This window comes from Notamacropus eugenii, chromosome 1 (genome assembly GCF_028372415.1).
Source record: "Notamacropus eugenii isolate mMacEug1 chromosome 1, mMacEug1.pri_v2, whole genome shotgun sequence".
NCBI classification, from domain to species: domain Eukaryota; kingdom Metazoa; phylum Chordata; class Mammalia; order Diprotodontia; family Macropodidae; genus Notamacropus; species Notamacropus eugenii.
The window spans coordinates 159,567,790-159,583,445 of record NC_092872.1 but is presented as its reverse complement, the minus strand read 5'-3'; the positions used below and the strand labels follow the sequence as shown (position 1 = coordinate 159,583,445).

General features: G+C 35.4%; 1 long non-coding RNA gene across 1 annotated transcript in view; it reads right to left on the bottom strand.

The window, feature by feature from the left end:
* LOC140509585 (uncharacterized) overlaps nucleotides 1-15,656 on the bottom strand; it is a 75,464-nt gene that overhangs the window by 53,119 nt on the left and 6,689 nt on the right. The window lies entirely within an intron of this gene.

The following is a 15,656-nucleotide window of genomic DNA, read 5'->3' as shown; positions in this document are numbered from 1 at the left end:
GGAAGACCTGGTTTCTAGTCTTACCTTTCTTTCATAGTTCTCTAGGAAATTTTCCGCAACTAAAATTGTCAAGAATTTCTGATCTGCACAAAACAAGGGAATTCACCTTAAGAGCTGACCACAACAATAAAATAATAGGCAAAAATGATTCAAACAAGTGTTTGCACACATTTGTTGTGAATACATGTGTAACTTTGTTCACAAAGAGAGAGTAATACAATCTGGAAGCTGAAAAATATCTTAAAATGTGTCTAGCTGCAACCCTTGTTTAAAAATGAGAAAACTGAAGTCTAGAGGGACTTTCACTTACTCCCTTTTTCTCTGTTTTTCTAAATCTCTCTATGTCTTTCTGTTCCTGTCTTTGTTTTTCTCTGTTTCCATACACAGAGACATACACATGGTGTCCAAAAGTCTTAATGAAGTTTTAGGTGCTAATAGTTTAAATAGCTAGACAGACAGATGTACAAATACTATGAACCTACAACCCATGTATTTATGTCTTTCTAGACGCTGTAACATTAGAGACTCAAAATCTTTAAACAGACAATTATTTTCCTTCAGATACCTTGTGGTATTTGAATTCTTTCCCCCCACAATGTGTGAATTTGGAGGGATATTTTGGAAATCTAATGTCCTTAGACTATGTCATTTAGAGACCCAATAAAGTTGCAGTAACATGGCAATTTTCTTTTCAAATGGCCTCACACCCAACTAAAGTTGCTACTAATCACTGATTAAGGTAGTAGTACTTAGTACTCCTGTTAACATCTAGTTTTGTTTTGTTTTTTTTAATAAGAGGAGACATATCATAAGAGAAAATTTGGTTCTCATATCCATCCTGAGAATCAAAGTAAATCCTGAAAGGCTAAAGGGGAGGTCAAACCATAATAATAAGATGATAATGTCAAAAACAAATTCTAAGAGTTTCTTTTTTTTAAAAAAGGACTAGACTTTCAAAAAAATAGATATCACATAGAAAACCTATTAAGAATTGAAATCCTATGATATGTGAGCCTATCCGCAGATCCACTTTTAAGAAAATCTGAAGTGTAACATTCTATGTACTGCTATTAACGGACTAATGTACAGGCATCTGCTACTTTCATAAGTCATTTTTCAGGAACTTACACTAGACAGGACACTTGAATCCTTTCCTTTAAAAGTTATAATGAAACTCTAATAAGCTTCTCCCATTAATTAGCACGGTAAGGGAGTTTGCAGAAGTCCTTTGATCTTTTGCTCTGGGCCTACTCTATCTAAGGGTATAAAGCACTGGTAATATGCGTTTTCTTCCTCACTTTAATACAAAGCATCCCATAGAAAGGGTTAAGGAAAGGGTGAAAGGGTCATACTTGACTATAATTCTGTACCGGTGCTGAAATATGTATCCAGGGCATATAATAGACTGAAATTCTCAGTTACCAAGCGTTGTACATTTCCCAGTGAAACTGTAAAGCCACACATTTTCAGGGAACTTTTGATGGGAGTTGTCAAGGTTATAAGGCTCACGTCTGACCCCTTTTTATCTCTATTTCACTGTAAAATCTGATATTCCTTGTAAAAACCAAATTTGAACATGGAATGTATTTAGGCAGTTTCCAAATTGGTGGCTTCAGCATAATCTTTGATACAGTGATCTTTCAATAAATGTTACAAGGATTTATATGATTAATTGTTACTCAGTAAGCATGCATTGAGTGCTTAGAAGTTCACTTTGGGGAAGATACAAAATTATTGGAAGATGGATACTTATAAGGATAATTCTTGGAGACACTCCATGAAAACAATCATTTTAAAGTTTTATTACTTTGCTACTTACACCACTATCACACTTCCACATGAGGTTTGTGTTCATGTATCCTTTGCCACTATTGCAAAGATTATTTTGTTTTATACTTCTCTAATGCGTTTTCTAATATGTATAGGCTGAAAATTCTAAAAACGCCCTACCCTATTGTCTCATATGTCATATTTCTTTTAGCTATGCCACTATATCACAAACTAAGGTAGTGTCAACCAATTTGTGAAAGCTTTGAGGAGGGTTCCAGTGCTAACCTATATCTATTTAGTTAGAACCAGGATAGGTAGGGAAAGGGTCATTGCCAGCTGTTGGCCATTATGTGGTCAGTTTTTTAATGGTGATAACAGATGAAACTAAGAAAGATTCACAATAACCCTCAGTCCTATGTGACTTCTTCATGACAATGATAAGATGGCAGAAGTGGGGGCAGAGGGTATGAAGAACCATGTAAATGTTAGCCTATCTATAAAAGAAATTTCAGTGTTGGCACTCCAAATATGGAAATCTTTTCTAATGACTAATGAGTTGATAAATAACTGTAGAAATAAAATCATGTATGTATAGATAGAGAGATAGGTATTTTTGCTCTAAATAAAACTAGAAGTGAAAATTAGAACAAATTTGAAGAATGATTCACAAGTCCTACATGGAAAGGCAAATAAAGGAATTTACAAAGTTGGCTTCATCATGAACCAAAAGGAAGCAAAAAAAGCATAAACTCATGGGATATATGGTTATCTCTTTTTATAATGATCATGATGAGCGAAGCAAAACCCACAATAACTGCAATTTAACCAACAACATCTGTTGCAGGGAATGAAGAGATGACAGAAGTCTTGGAAAACTCAGTAGATTTAGTCTTACGGTGGGTATTAGGACAATACAATGGAAAAATTTATTGGAAAAAAAGTTGAGAAATATGGTTCAGGATTAAAAAAAAGCCCCCAAACTTAAAGACCACTGTACATCATGAATACTTTTTTTGAAAAGATAGTTGGAAGTCACTGGACAGGGTGAGCAATAAAGAACATCACAGAAAATGGAACTGACCATACTTTAATATACTAAAAATGAATGGTTGCCATGTAGGAGTCATTTTTGAATCAGTTATCTGTGTGCAGTCAGACCATAGAGCAAAGATCAAATCAATTAGCAAATTAGCAGAATAAATATGAAAAAAATTCTGTCTGCAATTATAACAGCTTCAATGTAACATATTAAAATTATTTTCAAACCCATAAGCATTTTAAAGCAACTAGTATATGTGAAGCTTTTTGTTAGTAACTGGGTATGTGAATAGGCAAACTGATTCTGACTTCAAAAACATGCTAATCTGAGGAGGTAAAGAATCCTAGTAACTGGAAGGGCAATAAATGATATACGGAGAAATTGGCACCTGAGCTGAGTCTTAAAGGAAGTCCAGAATTATGAGATGTGTGAATGAGGTAGAAGTGCATTCCAGGCCTGGGGTGAATCTTGTAAGAATTCAAAGAGATAGAAGATGGAATGTGGAGATTTGGGAACAGTCAGTGTTGCATTGTCGCTGAAATACAGAATAAATGAAGATTAATAGAAATTGACTGGAAATATAGGTAGAAGGCAATTTGTGAAGGGTCTTGAACATCTAAGTAATTTCTATTTAATCTTATAGGTAATATTATAAATAAAAAAAGGCTTTTGAACTTTGTCAGAGGGTGGGATGTGGGGGAAAGGATATGGTCATATTTGTGCCTTAGGAACTTTATTTTGGTATCTATGAGATGAATGGATTGGAGAAAAACTGGTAGGATGTTATAAATATAGTCTAGACAAGTGGTGGTAAGGGCTTTAACTTGGGTGATGACCATTTGAATTGAAAGAAATAGATAAGAGATGTATTATAGGGATAGAATCAAGAAGACTGGACAGTTGATTGAATATTTGATGATAAGGGTAAGAGAAGAGCCAAAGGTGGCTCCACGGCTATGAAACTAATGGAGTAGAAGGTTGGTGATACATTCTTTTGAAATAGTGGACTTTGAAGACTAATTTATTTGACAACAGTTAATAATAATGCTCAGTGTAGGACTAGATCTTATTCAAGAGTTAAAATAGCTTTGGTTGCTGGTAAGAAGTTGAGAATATATTTAAGAACACATTTTTTCAAGTCCCAGAATTAATGTTAGCCATCATGCCAAATTTTCTATTTTCTATTAAAGATTAATTTTGGGGAAAGTACCAGAGTTTCTACCTTCCTTGCCCCATCAGCCCCCTCACTTCCTCTTTCCTTGGTATATGGATACTCACTTGCCTCAAAGTTGCTTTTTCTTTAGTAGCCTCAACAAGATATTGTACTTTGTTTTCTTCTTCAAAGTAACTCATTCCAACCAACAACATCTGTTCCAAAATATCTTAGTCTTTCAATTTTATATTTTGCCTGCATTCTAAATTTGACTCCCTCTCTCTTGTGGTCTATGATTCTGTACCAGTGGGGGGAAAATGTAAAAGTTAAGTGAGACAACATACCTTGATACTTATGCCATGGGAAATCATGGAAAATGTTTATCTTGTGATAATGGATGGCATACTAGACTCAGAGTTAGAAAGACCTTGACTCAAATTCTCTATTAGAAAATCACTATCTGTATGAATCTGGGAAAAGACATTGAAGTCTCAACTTTCATTTACTCATCTATAAAAACAGAGGGTAGTAATAACCATAATAACTACCTCATATGGTTAGTGTGATCAAATTAAGTAACCTATAGAAAGTGCTTTTGCAAACCCAAAGAGCTATACAAATGTGTGCTGTGATTTTTTTGGGTCCAAACTTAAAATTTCAACCATGTAAGGAACTCCCAGTATAGAAACTCCATCTACTAATGCAGATTGGCAACTCATCTGTAACTAATATTCATAGGGCTTCTGAGGGGTACTGAGAGGTTAATTAATGACTTGCCCAGAGGTCACATAGAAAGTTATGCATTAGAGACTGGAACTGTTGTTAATTCATTAATTATTTTCATAACTTGATATATTCAGTATGTTGGAGTTTTAGCTATAATGCCAGCACCTTCTCAATTTCAGTTTCTGTGACAGGACAAAATGAGGCACTTGTAAATCATTGAATATTTGACAAAGGAGGTTTACTTCACTCCTACAAAGCAATAAATACAACAAGAATACAGAGGCAGGGGGCAGAGCCAAGATGGCAAAGTAGAAAGACACACATACACATAGCTCCGAAACCACAAACCACAGAATGGCTAGAGGGGACCAACCCAGGGTGAATTCTGCACCCAGAGACCACGGAATATTGGAGCGAGGGAGATTTCTGTTCCAGAGAGACCTCCAAACCTCTCGCGGGGGGTCCTTCGCGCCGTGGACTGGGCGCCAGGACAGAGAGCAGAGGGCAGCCCTGCCACGGCCGCGACACCGTGAGGAAAAGATCCGAGCAGGCTACGGGGACGGGATCTCCAGCGGCCACACAGGCCCCTCCACCCACAGAGGGACCTGCAAACCTCTCGCAAAAGGTCCGTCGTGCTGCAGACGCGGAGCCCAGCCCAGACCTGCGGCGGCGGCCACGGCCGCAGCTCCGAGAGGTACAGATCCGAGAAGGCTCCAGAGACGGGATCTCCAGCAGCGGCACAAGCCCCCCCACCAACAGGTGATGGACGGGGGTAGGTGAGAGAGTCTCTTTGGCGGGTCGAGAGGGGAGTGGGGTGCCCCCATGGCTCGGGCCCCCCCAGGAGATAGAAGCTGAGAGGAGGCTGCAGACAGGGGCTCCCCAAACGGGCAGGAGCCTGGATCCATTGTGGAAGGTCTGTGCATAAACCCCCAGAGGGAACTGAGCCAGAGAGGCGGCCCTGCCCCTGACCACCTGAACTTAATTCTCACACTGAATAGCAGCCCTGCCCTGGCCAAAAATCCTAAGGCGGGAAGCAGCATTTGAATCTCAGTTCCCAAACACTGGCTGGGAGGACCAGGAGGCGAGGTGGGTGTGAGGAGAATATTCAAAGGCCAAGCCACTGGCTGGGGAGAATGCCAAGAAAAGGGAAAAGAAATAAAACTATTGAAGGGTACTTTATCGGAGAAAAGACACTTCCTCCCTTCCTTTCTGATGGGGAGGAACAATGCTTGCCATCAGGCAAAGACAGAAATCGAGGACTCTGTGTCCCAGCCCACCCAATGGGCTCGGGCCATGGAAGAGCTCAAGAGGAATTTTGAAAATCAAGTTAGAGAGGTGGAGGAAAGACTGGGAAGAGAAATGAGAGGGATGAGGGAGAAGCATGAAAAGCAGATCAGCTCCCTGCTAAAGGAGAACCAAAAAAATCTTGAAGAAATTGGCACCTTGAGAACTAGCCTAACTCTGTTGGCAAGGGAGGTGCAAGGGGCCAATGAGGAGAAGAATGCTTTCAAAAGCAGAATTAACCAAATGGAAAAGGAGATTTCAAAAGCTCACTGAAGAAAATAGATCTTTCAAAACTGGAATGGTACAGATGGACGCTAAGGACTTTATGAGAAAGACAGATATCTCAGAACATACCGCGCAGATTCGAAAAATGGAAGATAATGTGAAATATCTTATTGGAAAAACAACTGACCTGGAAAATAGAATCAGGAGAGACAATGTAAAAATTCTGGGACTACCTGAAAACCATGATCAAAAGAAGAGCCTAGACATCATCTTCCATGAAATTATCAAGGAAAACTGCCCTGAGATTCTAGAACCAGAGGGCAAAATAAATATTCAAGGAATCCACAGAACACCGCCTGAAAGAGATCCAAAAAGAGAAACTCCTAGGAGCATTGTGGTCAAAATCCAGAATTCCCAGGTGAAAGAGAAAATATTGCAAGCAGCTAGAAAGAAACAATTCAAGTATTGTGGAAATACAATCAGGATAACACAAGATCTAGCTCCCTCTACATTAAGGGATCAAAGGGAATGGAATAGGATATTCCAGAAGTCAAAGGAACTAGGACTAAAACCAAGAATCACCTACCCCGCAAAACTGAGTATAATACTTCAGGAGAAAAAAATGGTCTTTCAATGCAATAGAGGATTTTCAAATTTTCCTGATGAAAAGACAGAGCTAGAAAGAAAATTTGACTTTCAAACACAAGAATGAAGAGAACCATGAAAAGGTGAACATCAAAGAGAAGTCATAAGGGACTTACTAAAGTTGAACTGTTTACATTCCTACATGGAAAGACAATATTTGTAACTCTTGAAACATTTCAGTATCTGGGTACTGGGTGGGAGTACACACACACACACATGCACACACGCACACATACATAGAGACAGAGTGCACAGAGTGAATTGAAGAGGATGGGATCATATCTTAAAAAAAAATGAAATCAAGCAGTGAGAGAGAAATATTGGGAGGAGAAAGGGAGAAGTTATATGGGGCAAATTATCTCTCATAAAAGAGGCAAGCAAAAGACTTATTAGTGGTGGGATAAAGAGGGGAGGCAAGAGAAAAACATGAGGTCTACTCTCATCACATTCCACTAAAGGAAAGAATATAATGCACACTCATTTTGATAGGAAAACCTATCTCATAATACAGGAGAGTGGGGGACAGGGGCACAAGCAGGGTGGGGGGGAGGATGGAGGGGAGGGCATGGGGAGGAAAATGCAATACGAGGTCGACACTCATGGGGAGGGAAAGGACCATAAGAAAATAGAAGTAATGGGGGACAGGATAGGATGGAGGGAAATATAGTTAGTCCTATACAACACAACTAGTATGGAAATCATTTGCAAAACTAAACAGATATGGCCTATATTGAATTGCTTGTCTTCCAAGGGGAAGGGGTGGAGAGGGAGGGAGCTAAAGAAGTTGGAACTCAAAGTGTTAGGACCAAATGTAATGTTCTTACCACTGGGTAACAAGAAATACAGGTTAAGGGGTCAAGAAAGCTATCTGGCCCTACAGGACAAAAGAGAAGACAGAGACATGGACAGGGAGGGAGGATAGAGGAGAGAGCAGATTGGTCACAGGGGCAACTAGAATGCTTGGGTTTGGGGGGGGGGAATAAAAGGGGAGAAAATTTGTAACCCAAAATTTTGTGAAAATAAATGTTAAAAGTTAAATAAATAAAAAAAAATCATTAAATCATGGAATTTGAAAGTTGGAAGGTAAAAAAAAAAAAAAAAAAAAAGAATACAGAGGCACCTATCTTTCTGGATGTAGTTACCTGTTCTCCATGTGGAAAAGCCTCTGATCCACAGTCCATTGGGTATGGCAACTCACATGATCTTAGGTACCCAGCAAGTCCTTGTGACTGAGACTTTTTGTGTCCCTAGATGACCAGAAAACTGTATCATCAGACTTTTAAAAGACCTCTGTCTTTTAACTAAAGTTATAGTTACACGGGAAGAAGCCACAGTCTATGGTCCCAATTCATATTAATGAAAGGTATTTTCACTGGCTACCTCCTTCCTTTCATTCATGAAGAAAATGAAATTAGCCAGGTAGGGTCAAGTAAGGCACTGTAGAATTGCCAACTATTGGGACTGGGTGGGGGAATGAAGAACAGTAGGCAAAAGTAGTAGCAGTAAAGGCTTAGTGGAGTGGATCAAAGAATTCAGGAAAAGGTTAGTTTCTTCACTATGAGAATTCTGTATACAGTCTCTACAGATTCTCTCATTGACAAGATGATAGTCTATGAGATGGATAATGGTATAATAAAAAGAGTTTGGAATTCATTGCATGACTGAATCAAAGGGTAGTTATTAAAGAAACTAGAGGGAGGTCTCTGAAAGAGTACCACAAGACTCCATCATCGAATCTATGGTGCTAAATATATTAAATAGACCTCTTCAAATAAAGACACAGATTGAATATTTATTAAATCTATGAAAAACATGTAAATCCTTTCAGGAGTCATTGACAATGCATTAAACGTCATATCTAGAATCTGACAAGTGCAAAAAGAAGTAATCGAATAATGATCTTGGCAAATGTAGATTGAGTGTGTTGGGCTAAATGAACTCTGAGGTACCTTCCAGCTTTAATTTCTGATCCTCTTATTCTATGAAATTGAAATTCAATGGCAATAAACATGAAATTCTATACTTGTAGTAAAAATAAACTTCACAAGTTCAGACTACAGGAAATCTAGCTAGACAATAAAAGAAGAGAGAATTTAGGAAGGCATTTTCTTATTTTTCAGAATTAGCATTCAGGATGAAGACATATTGATTAGTCTTTCATTTTTTCTTCCATTTTGTTCTGTTTTGGTTTTTTTGGCTTGGATTTTTACTTTACAAGAATTGCAAAAGTATTATTCTTTACTACTATTTATTTTGAATTTGAGAAAACATGTAACAATATTTGTGGTGGCAAATTCCTCTTCTCCTCTTCCCCCCCAAAAAGAAGCTTTAAGCTTCTATCAGACTCAAACTGGTCCAGAACACTCATGGAGAAAAGTTTGCCATACTAGCATTGCCTCTCCAAAGTTCTGACTGTAACCTTGAGAATAGGTAATTCAACCAAGTCATCCATTAATTAAACCGCTTCCTTAGCACATGTCATCAGCTGTCAATTGCAAACTTCTCTAACCTAGTTCCCAATATCGAACTTCATAAATCTCTATTATTTTAAATTACCACTTTTGGCACAGAACCCTTTCATGTGCTATCACTTCCTGTATAATTTGGAAAGAGCACTGTACTTTATATCAGAAACTTTGGCTTGAGTACCACTTACAAGTTGAGTGACTTTGAGCAAGTAGCTAGCTTCTCTGAGGATTACAAACTTTTACTATGAGCCTTACAAACTGATCATGAGGAAAACACTTTGTAAGCCTCAAAATGATATACTCTAATGCCTCTTATACCAACAAACAGGTAACCTTGAGTTCTTGAAGATTATGCCTAAAGAAAACTAACTCTAGGAGGTACTTGTCAGCTAGAAAGGATATGGACATATTTGGACAACAAACTGAGTTCGCTATCTAGGAATCAGTCCTGCTAAATATAGAGAGGCACATCAACAGTAGATTGGCCACTAGGTGACAAATTTATGGGAATTCATATGAATGTGAACTACTAACACTAATCAAGAAATCTGAGATCTTTAGGATACTTTCATACACTTGTGGCATTGTGACTTTGGCATCTATTTCACATCCTCTTCCATCCCAGGGCTCACTACTCCTCAATTTCACTCCCTTGTGCTGGCGTATCCGAAATCAAACTAACAATGACATGCTGAACACACTGTTTTATATCATATGGAGATGGGGGTGGGGCAGCCCTGTGATTTTTTTGAGGGGGATATAGAGATTGCTAATAAGGAAGCTTCTTCTACCAAGAAAGATTAGCATCTGTTTTGCAACTTATATTTTTAGAAATGTGTTTAGCATATTGAGAGTTTAAGTGACTTGCCCAGATTCACACAATTATTATGTGTCGGAGGTCAGAGAGTGATTGTTTCATTTGCTCATTGCCTATTTCTAATTCCTTTAATTTCAGGTAAAGTTTGCTGATGATTTTAGATAAATATTACTTAACATTTAAATTGTACTTATTCCAATGCTCTCTAGTATTTTTAGGAGGAATGGGCGCTATTTTTTGGCAATGACTTTTTCTGTATCTACTAAGATAATTATATTATTTCTATTGGTTTTTGTTATTAATATGGTCAGTTATGCTGATAGCTTTCCTATTATTGAATCAGCCCTGCATTCCTGGTATAAATCCTACCTGGTCATAGTATATGATCATTGTGATATATTGCTGTAATCTCTTTACTAGCATTTTATTTAATTTTTTGCATCAATATTCATTAGTGATATTACTCTATATAATTTTCTTTCTCTGTTTTGGCTCTTTCTGGTTTGGGTATCAGCACCATATTTATGTCATAAAAGGAATCTGGTAGGTCTCCTTTAACACCTATTTGTCCACGTACTTTACATAGTACGAGGATTAATTGTGCTTTAAATGTTTGTGAATCCATCTGGTCTTAGGTTTTTTTTCTTAAGAAGTTCATTGATGACTTGTTCAATTTCTTTTTCTAAGATTCGGCTATTTATTTTATTTCTTCTTCTGTTACTCTTTTTAATTCATACTTTTATAGATATTCATCTATTTCATTTAGATTGTGAGATTTATTGGAATATAATTGGGGAAAATAGCTCCTAATAAATTGTTCTAAGTTTATGTTCATTGGTGATGACTCCATTTTTGATACTGGAAATTTAATTTTCTTTTTCCTTTTTGTAAATCAAATGCACCAATGGTTTATCTATTTTTTTCATAAACCAGCTCCTGGTATTGTTTATTAAATGGTTTTATTACTTAACAATTTTATTAACCACTCCTTTGATTTTCAGGATTCTCAATTTGTTCTTTTTCTTGATTTTTTTAGTTGCATGTCCAATTCATTGACCTGTTTTTTTCTCCATTTTGTTGACATAAGCATTTAGAGATATAAAACTTCTCCAAATTGCTGCTTTGGCTTCATCCCATTAAGTTTGGTTATGTTGTCTCATTATTGCCATTCTCTTTAAGAGAATAGTTTGTTATTTCTGTGATTTGTTCTTTGTTCTGCTCATTCTTTAGGATTACAAAGTAGTTTCCAATTAATTTTAAATCTAAATTTCCTCTTCCCTCTATTGAATATAATTTTTAATTGCATTGTGGTCTGAAAAAGAATGCATTTCATATTTCTGCTTGTCTTCTTTTGATTGTGAAGTTTTAATACCCCAACGCATGGTTGATTCTTGTGTAGGTATTATATATCACTGAGAAAAAGGTATATTCTTTTCTCTTCCCATTCATTTTTTTCCAGAGGTCTATCATATCTAAATTTTCCAAAATTTTATTTATCTCCTTAACTTCTTGTTTATGTCTTGTTTATGATTTACCTAGTTTTGAGAAGGGAAATTTGAGGTCCCTCATTAGGTAGTTTTATTGTCTATTTCTTCCTTTAATTAATATTTCCTTTTAAAGAACTTGGATGCTATGCTATTTGGTGCATATTATTTAGTGTTGGTATTACTTCAAAAGGTCCATTATACCTTTTAGCAAAATGTAATTTACCTGATTATCAAGGAACTGGTGGAAATTTAAAAGACAGAGACACAATAATAATAGGAAATATAACATTCTCTCAGAATTGAATAAATGAAATGAAAAAATAAATAAGATAGAAAATGTAGAGCTGAACAGAGCATTATAAAAATTATATTTGACTGAACTCAATTGTCTTTGAATGGGAATATTAAAGAGTTTATATGTTCATCTGCAAACCACGGTACAGTAGGATCATGTAAAGAAATAATAAACAAATACAAAAGGGAAACTATAATAATTATATCCTGTATAGACATAAGTTGACAAAAAAGAAATCAACAAATGAAATATAAACAAAAGATACAGAACTAAATGAATACTAAGCAATCATGTTCTGAATAATGAAGGGGTAAAAGAACAAATTGCAAAAGCAATAATAAATGTGTTAAATATAATAAAAATGAGACCATATCAAATGAGAATATCAAAACTCAGGTGACAAAGCTAATGCTATCCTAAGAAGGAAATTTGTACATGTGAAAACTTATGTTAAAAATGCAAAAATATATAAGCATGCAATATTTAATGCAGAAAATTAATATAAAATACAAATTAAGAAATCTTTAAAATTAGATGTGAAATATAGAAACAAAAGTTTTAAAAAATTCATTAATTATCTTAATCAAGAAAAATCTAAGACTAAGCTAAGAAATGTGACTTTATAACACACAGAAAACAAAAATTCTCAGAAATTTTTACACAATTAAATAACTATACGACTAAGAATTTAAAGTAAATTAGTGAGTCAATAAGAATGAAATACCCAAGCCAAAAAAGAAACAGATATTTTAGATTACCCAATCAAAAACTACTTTGACCATAAATGAATAGCCAAAGAACTCCATCACTAACCCTCATTCTAGATGGATTTTCAAATGAATTATATCAAATAGCTATTGAAAGACTTCTATCAAATTCCTTTTATGAGAGAAATATGGTCTTTCCATCTATGTATTTTACCTACTCAAATAGATGTTGTCATCCCTCACCCCTAACCCCAATAGAATGTGAGTACCTTGAAGCTAGGAATGCCTTTTCTTATTCTTTTTTTTTTTAATCTCTACCAATTAGTACATTGTCCACTACATGGTAAGTGCTTAGTTAATGCTTTTTGATTATCTGATACTCAAGTCAACGAATAGCAAAGCAAAGAACACTAGCCATAAACTCATCTCACTAATAGAATATCTCACTGATGTAAGAATGCTGACTACAGAAATATAACCAGAAAATAATTCTCTATTATCAAGGTAAAACTATACTAGTGATACAAGGATGTTCTAACATCAACTAGTCACACAATAATCATTTATTAAGTACCTATGCTATGCATAAAATTGGGTATGCAAGGACAAAAGATAAAAGGATAAAAGAACAATTGCTGTCAAGAAGTGAATGTTTGATTGGAGAGATAACATATACAATATATGCAGAACAGATACAAAATAATTAGGGCAAGACAGCATTAGTAGTATCAGGAAAAGCTATATTTAGAAGTTATACTACAGCTTGAAAGTGAGGGATTCGAGATATAGAGAGAATACATTATAGGAATGGAAGATGATACAGAGGTATGGAGAAGAGAAATGTAGCACAATGTGAGAGGGAAAAAAAGTGAAAAAAAAAGATCATAGATTTCAAGGAGAGGATAATGTGTAATGAGGTTGGAAAGACAAGTTGGGACCAGATTGTAAAAGATTTTTACAGTCAAATTTATGAGCTAAGGTTTTATCCTAGAAGAAGAAACAGGAAATCAATAGAAATCAATTAATGCAATTGACCATAAAAATGACCAAAAAAATTAAGCTATATGATTATTTTAAAGGACTTTGGCATAATATAGCACTCATTCATGTTCAAAAACATAAAAAGCATATTTTTAAAACCCAGAGATACAATTATTTTTTATAAAGAAACACTAGAAGTGACCCCAATACAAACAGGGGTAAAGCATGCATGCTCTCTCCACTACTGTTTGACACAGTCCTGCAAACTCTAGCTGTAGCAATAAAACAAGAGAACCATATTAAAATGTATAAACATTTGCAAAAAGTAAAAAAAAAATTATCCCTATTTGCAGATGATATAATGGTGTACATAGAAAATCCCAGGGAGTCACCAAAGAAATTAAATGAGATAGTTACTAGATATAGTTAAGTAGCTAAATATAAAATAAATTCATAAAAATATTGATATTCATAGATAATACTACCAAAAAGGAGGGGGAAATGACAATAAGAGAAACTGCAATCAAAGTAAATTAAAATGCTTGAATCATCAGCACTATTTATTATTGATTAAAAAGTAATTTATTATCAATTGGGGAAATGGCTGAATAAATTATGGTGTACGAATGTAATGGAATACTATTACACCATAAGAAATGATGAACAAGAAGACTTCAGAGAGGCCTGGAAGGACTTATATGATCTAATGCTGAGCAAAAGGAGCAGAACCAGGAGAACTTTGTGCACAGCAACGACCACAGTGTGTGAGAGTTTTTTCTGGTAGACTTGGATCTTCATAGCAATGCAAGGACATATAAAAAAAAAAATTCCCAATGGTCATCTAAGGCAAAATGCCTTCCACATTCAGAAAAAGAACTATGGAATTCAATTGCAGAATGTAGTAGATCATTTTTGTGTGTGTGCATGTATTATGCTTTGGTTTATTATATGATATCTCCCATTTATTTTAGTTTTTCTACACAGCATGACCAAAGTGAAAATGTATTCAATAGGAATGTATGTATAGATCCTATGTAGAAGTGTATGCCATCTTGGGGAGAGAAGGGGGTGAGGGGGGTAGGTAGGGGAAAAATTTAAGTTGTATAGTAGTTATTGTAGAACATTTAAAATAAAAAATAAAAATTTTAAAAATAATAATAAAAGTAATTTATTGTTTAATGAAATTGATCTAGTAAAATCTAGACACAATTGAACATAGTGGGGCAAAATTCAATAAATTTGGCGATACCAATTACTGAGGTAGGAATTTCCTATGTATATTTTATCTATATCAAGAACAAAATAAATGGGTTATCCTGAGGACCCACCAACATTTATAAAAAATATTTCTAGGATCCCCTAGAAATAGTTAATTTATATATTGATTGTGTCAATTGCATAAAATATCATAATAGTGACAACTACCACTCATCAATAATAAAATATATTAATGCAATAGGTTGTGTATGTTGATACTTTAACTCCTGTTCTCAATAAATAACAAGAAGGAAGACAATAAATATAGTACTGGACTTGGAATTAGGAAGGTCTGGGTTCAAAACTTGCTTCTAACTTTAATAGAGTTATATGACAATGGGCAAGTCACTTAATCTGAGTCTTGGTTCATTTGGAAAATGGGGAATTGTTCTGCTATTACATATCTGTCAGGATTACAGAGGGGTTAAAATAGAATATTATATGTAAAGTATGTTACAAACTTTAAAGTGCAGTTTAAATAACTACTGCTATTGTCATTACTATTAACACATCCAAGTTTTGTCTCCCTGTTTGTCTTCTTTTAACCATGGCATTTAGGTTTTCTCTTACTCTTAGTTTCCAGAAAGTGATTTTTATATTCTAAAAGCTTCTTTTAAGGACAACAACCATTCATTCAACAAATAGTCTGGTTGGAAGAGAAAACAGTTTGCAGCTTAGGGATTGGAGGTTTTACTTCTCAAAAGAATAATCAGTGAGAACTTTTGAATCACAGGCTTAGATCAGACATGGGGAACCTGCAGCCTCAAGGCCACATGTGGCCCTCTAGGTCCTCAAGTGTAGC